The sequence below is a fragment of the Lolium perenne genome, chromosome 4 (assembly GCF_019359855.2).
Source record: "Lolium perenne isolate Kyuss_39 chromosome 4, Kyuss_2.0, whole genome shotgun sequence".
In the NCBI taxonomy this organism is placed as follows: Eukaryota; Viridiplantae; Streptophyta; class Magnoliopsida; order Poales; family Poaceae; genus Lolium; species Lolium perenne.
Genome location: NC_067247.2, coordinates 234,059,879 through 234,067,281, shown reverse-complemented (window position 1 = coordinate 234,067,281; position 7,403 = coordinate 234,059,879).

Here is a 7,403-nt window from a genome sequence, read left to right as displayed (position 1 = left end):
AGATTCGCATCCAAACCTCATTCTCTAGCAGCAGAGTTAATGCCAATACATATGGCATGGCCTTTTGCCCAATGAGGACTAGATATGGTGGGAAAATTGCATAAGTCCTGGCCAGGAGGACATGTCTATTTGCTCGTACCAGTCGACAGGTTTAGCAAGTAGATTGAAGCAAAACCATTAACATCAGTAGATGCAACAACAATAGTAAATTTCGTCAAATGCATAGTTTTTCTGTTTGGCGTTCCTAACAGCATAGTAACGGACAATGGCAGCAACTTCACCTCCCGAGAATTCAAGGATTATTGCGAGTGTGCGGGAATCAAACTGTAGTTTGCGTCTGTCGCACACCCACAAGCCAACGGCCAAGTCGAGGAAGCAAATGGTCTCATATGCAATGGCATCAAGAAACGCTTGCTGGCGCCACTCGAAAAAGCAAGACACGCTTGGGTCAACGAGTTACCCTCCGTGTTATGGAGCTTGCGAACAACACCGAACGCAGCAACTCAAGAAACTCCGTTTTTCTAGTCCATTGTGCTGAAGCACTACTCCTGATAGAAATAGAACACAATTCCCCAAGAGTTGTGGAATATGATGAAGAGGCCTCGCAAAAGACACTCGAGGACGACGTTGACGCAGTTGATGAAGCAAGAGACGTGGTGTTATCAAGAGTAAGCGCATATCAGCAGAATCTCAAGAATTACCACAACCATCGGCTGCGACCCAGGTCTTTTAAAGTCGGGGATTTAGTTCTTAGACTCAAGCAAGATGGCCACGAGAAGCTGGAATCGCCATGGTTGGGACCATACATCATCACTGAAGTTATTCCAGGAGGAGCATATCGACTAAAAGATAAGAAGACATGCAAAGATGAAGGGAACCCGTGAAACGTCGCACAATTGCAGCGTTTCTACGCATAAGTCAATATAGTAGTAACCATGTAAACATACATTGTATCTGAATAGCTCGCAAGTTTCCAGACGCACACTTTTCCTTTCAGGGTACCAAGGGGGACTGAAAGGTTTTTAATGAGACGGGCTTGCTTTGCTGAAATATAACATGGTTAAAATAAAAATAGTGATGTCAAAAGTTTTTCATATTATATGCAAAACATCGCTCAGAGTTTAAACCCGCAAGTTCAATACAGCTTCACTCGACAACATATCGCAAATAGATTCGCCTTGGTTTTTCATAAGCCTCGCGAGGAGATTGCACCCAAATTACTACTGCTACCCAATGCTCGGGGGCTTGGCCAAAAAACTTCGCCATGGCTAATTAAAAGCCTCGCGAAAACAAGAAAACAGAAAAGGTGTGCAAAATAGAAAAACTTGCTTTGCGCAACAATACATACAGTGTAAAAACATATTTGTACATGCTCGAGATAAAACTCGCGTGAAATTCAACATAGTCATTACGTCCACCTATCTATATTTTAGCGGGTAGAGCTATCGTGTTGACCACCCCGATAAAAGTCAGCATCCATTATGAGGAGCTTATCAATTATTTGTTCGGTATGACCTTGCACCGCTTCGATAAATCGGTCAAGGTTTAGAGAGAATTCCTTATTTGGCTCTAGCTAAAGTTTGCCTTCCCTTCTTGGCCGTGGCAAATTTTTTCTTCCTTGCTTGACCCACAAAGTTTGGTTGGTTCCTTATTTGTCCCTCTAGTGCAATTCAAACACTAACGGTGTTAAGTACATATCTAAGATGACATTTTTGCCCCTGCTATAATCTTTGATTAGATTTTTAAAAAAGGAAAACGCTCTAATTCGACAGTGTACACGTCATTCCCATCTCCATGCGGGATCCACTAAAACTCATCTCGTGTGCACAGAAAATCAAAGGCCAAAAGGGCTTGCTGTTGAGATTAGAGGAAGACAGCGGCCGGCAATGACCCGCACGTCCTCGGCGTAGAACTTGTTGAAGTCGAGCGCGTCGCCGGCATCGTGAGCGAACACGGGGGAAGCCGCAGAGCAGCACGTAGAGGACACCACATGCTCGCCTTGGCGCCATCGTAGCCGCGGCCCTGCAGGACTTCAGGAGCCACGTACATCTGGGTGCCTCACTGCGTGTGGAGCAGCCCGTCCTGCCGCAGCTGCTCGGGCAGCGCGGCGAGGCCGAAGTCGGTGACCTTGAGCCGGCCCTCCTCGTCGAGGAGCAGGTTCTCCGGACCTGGAACGGCGACAGCGGCGACGCGCGTCAGAGTCCCCGGGGTTGGGGAGTGGCGGGTCGGCGGCAGCTCATGGGAGGAGGGAGATTCGGGACAGCTCCTACGGCGGCGAATCCTGGGCGTGGGGGCGGTGAGGACGGCAAGGGTTGGTGGTGGTGCTAGAGGCGCCGCTGCGAGCGGCCTCCATTGCCACCTCCTCGCCCCGCACCTTGTTCTTCCGCCGTCGGGGTTGGGGTCGGGTTTGGTGGAGCCATCGGGGTCGGGCCTTGTTTCTTTTTTCTTATTTTCTCTGTTCTTTCTAATCTATCGATGCACTTAGGGGCATAAAAGTCCAGCAAAAAAACTGTTTGACGGGAGTGCTAACGGAATTAACGGGAGGGCCAAATAAGGAACCAACCAAACTTTGTGTGTCAAGAAAGGAAGAAAAAATTTGCTAGGGCCAAAAAAGGAAGGCAAACTTTAGCTAGGGCCAAATAAGGAATTCTCTCTAACATATACTGTAGTACTATGTTCTCTGATCCTGAAATTAACCCGGATGAGGTCTCATTTTATCTCTGAATTAGTTTAGTGTAACATTACACTAGTAGAAAATGGGGCAACCATCTAAGCCTTTAGTACCGGTTACCTTACGAACCGGTACTAAACGGGTCATTTGTACCGGTTTGGGGGCTCGGGCGGGCGAGGAGCTTTGGTACCGGTTTGGGAGGGGCTTTCGTACCGGTTTGTATTAGGAACCGGTACGAAAGGTCTTCGGCCAAAATTCAGGCGCGCGGTGGGGCCAGGGCTAGACCTTTGGTACCGTTCATCTAAAGAACCGGTACTAAAGGGTGCCTCTATATGATCCTGAATTTTGGCTGATCCTTCTCATTTTTTCCCCTCTCTCTCACATTTCTAAATTTTTTGCACCTCTCGCACTCCAACAAATTTTCATATTTTCTCCACCATTTTAACAAGATTGACGACCTCCATCTATCCAAGGGTTAGCAATATCATCCTTTCTTCCGACGTTCCTAATTTAGCTCATTTCTTTGGTAGTTTTAACTCGTACTATTTTTCTAGTGCTAGCAAGGTGTTCGATGAAATGCCTAAGTTAGGGATTTTTTTTATATGAAATTTGAGCTGAAATTATAGTGTGTTTTGTAGGTTTTAGTATCATCCCCGTTCTCACCGACGTCGATCGCCAGCGTCGTCCCCTAGCCAGCACCGTACCACCTCGGTGAGCTTCTTCTTTTTTTATAAAAAAAACTTAGTTTTATGTGATGAACTTGAATATTAATTAAGTTGGTCACTCATATATCCATGATGTTGTGTAATTAATGATTTTTGATATACATATATAATGTAGATGAGTCGACAATGGATGTACGGTGACCGGTGCCATCCCGAGTTCATTAATGGAATGCATTATTTTCTCAACGTGGCTGAGGCAAACAGGCGGTCGAATGGTTTCATCTATTATACATGTAGTTCCTTTAAGAATATGAAGGATTACTCTACCTCAAAGACCCTTCACGTCGGTTTCATGCCCAGCTATAATTGTTGGACCAAGCATGGAGAAAGAGGGGTTATATTGGAAGACAACAAAGAAGAAGAGGATAGTGACAACTATCCTATGTTCACTGAAGACGGTGATAGTAGAATGGGGGAAGACGAAGCTGAAGAAGAGCTCATTTTTGATGAGCCGATATTTGATGACCCCGATGAAGATTTGGGTCGGGCCATTTTTGATGCGAAGATAAACTGCGGAAGTGAAAAGGAGAGGTTGAAGTTGGAGAAAATGTTAGAGGATCACAACAAATTTTTGTACCCAAATTGCAAAGATGGCCAGAAAAAGCTGGGTACCACGCTGGAATTGCTGCAATGGAAGGCAGAGAATGGTACTTCTGACAAGGGATTTGAAAATTTGCTGAAAATAATAAAGAAGATGCTTCCAGGGGAGAACGTATTGCCCTCTAGTACGTACGAAGCAAAGAAGATTGTCTGCCCTCTAGGATTAGAGGTGCAGAAGATACATGCATGCATCAATGACTGCATCCTCTACCGCAAGGAGTACACGAATTTGAATGCATGCCCGGTATGTAGTGCATTGAGGTATAAGATCAGGCGAGATGACCCTGGCGATGTTGAGGGCGAGTCCAACCCCAGGAAGAGGGTTCCTGCGAAGGTGATGTGGTATGCTCCTATAATACCACGGTTGAAACGTTTGTTCCAAAACAAAGAGCATGCCAAGTTGTTGCGATGGCACAAAGAGGACCGTAAGAAAGATGTGATGCTGAGACACCCCGCTGATGGGTCGCAGTGGAGAAAAATCGACAGAGAGTTCAAGACATTTTTAGATGACGCAAAGAACTTAAGATTTGGTCTAAGTACAGATGGCTTTAATCCTTTTGGGGAGCAGAGCTCCAGTCATAGCACCTGGCCAGTGACTCTATGTATGTATAACCTTCCTCCTTGGTTGTGCATGAAGCGGAAGTTCATTATGATGCCAGTGCTCATCCAAGGCTCGAGGCAACCCGGCAATGACATTGATGTGTACCTGAGGCCATGGGTTGAAGAACTTTTACAGTTGTGACGTGAAGAAGGTGTACCTGTGTGGAATGAGCACGAACAAAAGGAATTTGACCTACGAGCGTTGTTGTTTGTAACCATCAATGATTGGCCTGCTCTTAGTAACATTTCAGGGCAGTCAAACAAGGGATACAATGCATGCACACACTGTTTAGGTGAGACTGACAGTATATATTTGGGAAACAAGAATGTGTACCTGGAGCATCGTCGATTTCTTCCAAAACAACATCACGTAAGAAAGAGAGAAAAGCATTTCGGAGGTGAGGCAGATAACCGAACGAAGCCTACCCGCCCTATTGGGGATGTTATATATGATATGGTCAAGGATTTAAAAGTGATCTTTGGAAAGGGTCCTCGCGGACAATCCGTTTCGCATGATGTTGACGGACACGTACCCATGTGGAAAAAGAAGTCTATATTTTGGGAGCTACCCTACTGGAAATTCCTAGAGGTTCACTCTGCAATCGACGTGATGCACGTGATGAAAAATCTTTGCGTGAACCTGCTAAACTTCTTGGACGTGTATGGGAAGACAAAAGATACAACAAATGCACTGTAAGACCAGCAAAGTATCCACGAAGGAAACAACCTGAATCCAGAGAAGTATCAAGGTCCTGCCAGCTACGCTCTTACCAAAGAAGAGAAGGGGATCTTTTTTGAAGTCCTGAGTAGCATCAAGGTCCCGTCTGGCTTCTCGTTGAATATAAAGGGAATAATAAACATGTCAGAGAAAAAGTTTCAAAACCTAGAGTCTCATGACTGCCACGTGATTATGACATAATTACTTCCGGTTGCATTGAGGGGGCTTCTGCCGGAAAATGTTCGAGTACCCATTGTGAAGCTATGTGCGTTCCTCAATGTAATTTCTTAGAAGGTGATCAATCCACTAACTCTACAAAATTTACAGAAGGATGTGGTGCAATGTCTAGTCAGCTTCGAGTTGGTGTTCCCACCATCCTTCTTCAATATTATGACACATCTCCTAGTTCTCTGATACGTCTCAAACATATCTATAATTTCTTATGTTTCATGCTAGTTTTATGACAATACCTACATGTTTTATTCATACTTTATATCATTTTTATGCATTTTCCGGCACTAACCTATTAACAAGATGCTGAAGCGCCAGTTCCTGTTTTCTGCTGTATTTGGTTTCAGAAATCCTACACAGGAAATATTCTCAGAATTGGACGAAACAAAAGCCCACGGTCTTATTTTCCACGGAGTCTTCCAGAACACCGAAGAGGAGACGAAGAGGGGCTACGAGGCGGTCACACCATAGGGGGGCGCGGCCCCACCCCTGACCGCGCTGCCATATGGGGTGGGCCCCTCGGGACTCCACCGACATCGCCCCTTCGCCTATATATTCTCCCAGATGCGAAAACCCTAAATATACCGGTCTTCCTCCACGAAAAGTTACGTAGCCGCCGCCATCGCGAAGCCAAGTTCGGGGGACAGAAGTCTCTGTTCGGCACGCCGCCGGGACGGGGAAGTGCCCCCGGAATCCATCTCCATCGACTCCACCGCCATCTTCATCGCCGCTGCTGACTCCCATGATGAGGAGGGAGTAGTTCTCCCCCGAGGCTGAGAGCTCTACCGGTAGCTATGTGGTTCATCTCTCTCTCCCATGATGTGATCTTTATGTGATCATGTATCACTACTAGATGGGCCAAGCGCGCTCTGCTGCGCCGCCCTCCGATATTATCCCTTTGATGCACGAACATTTCTTTTCCAGGGCGTAGACATGTTCATTGCTATCTTATTGATCTAGGAGATTGATTTCATTATACATTCTTACATTACAGGGCTACCGGTTGCTTAAACATGCGAGGATAGTTTTGATCTTCTAATTACAACAAAAAAATGCACACATGAGGTGCAAAAGGATACTTCAAACTGGACTTGTGGCAATCGGTGTCTAGGCGTAGCTGTGATGCTAGCTTGGTAGCATTTCTGTAGCAGGTGTCTCATGGATGAGGCAGCCAACTCCAAGATCCTTACTACGGCGCATCGCTGATGCTGGTTGCTTCCTCTGTGTCAGCTGCATTGATTTTTGTGGTGGCCTAAGGCTGTACATTTACATTTCGTACAATGATCGGTGGTATTTATCGCGAGGAGGGACAGCGCCAAGCCGGTATTATCTCCGAAATTGTTTTACATGTAATCAGTCACACGTTGGGTGAGTGCTAAATCAATTGTTTTATGGGTGTTGCACGAGAGGAAAGGCTTACTTGGTGTAGGCGAGGTAGAATCCAGACATGAACAGCCGTAGCGTACCCTCCGGTGTGGACCTCTTCCTCTTGTGTCTCTCATCCTTTCCCGCATTTGGTGCGGTCATCGTCAATCTCTCGGTTTTGCTCATCGTTAGGGCTTAGCCGTTCCATCTCGTCGTCTGGTTCGTCGGGCTCCGATTCTTCGTCGAAGGGGCTCGCATTATCACCAAAGTTCCCTCGTCATCATCAATGGAAAAGTTCGGTGTTGGCGTTTTCTTTTTTCGTGGCTCGTTTCTCCGTACCCGCGACTACTGTCCTCACCTGAACTAAATAAATAAATAGGATCTGGAACAAAAAAAACATTCATCAAAGCTTCATCACAACCATTGACATCAGCTCGGTTATAAATCCGTCAACACGCACGAGAAGCATGAGTCAGTCATCCAACACATAACA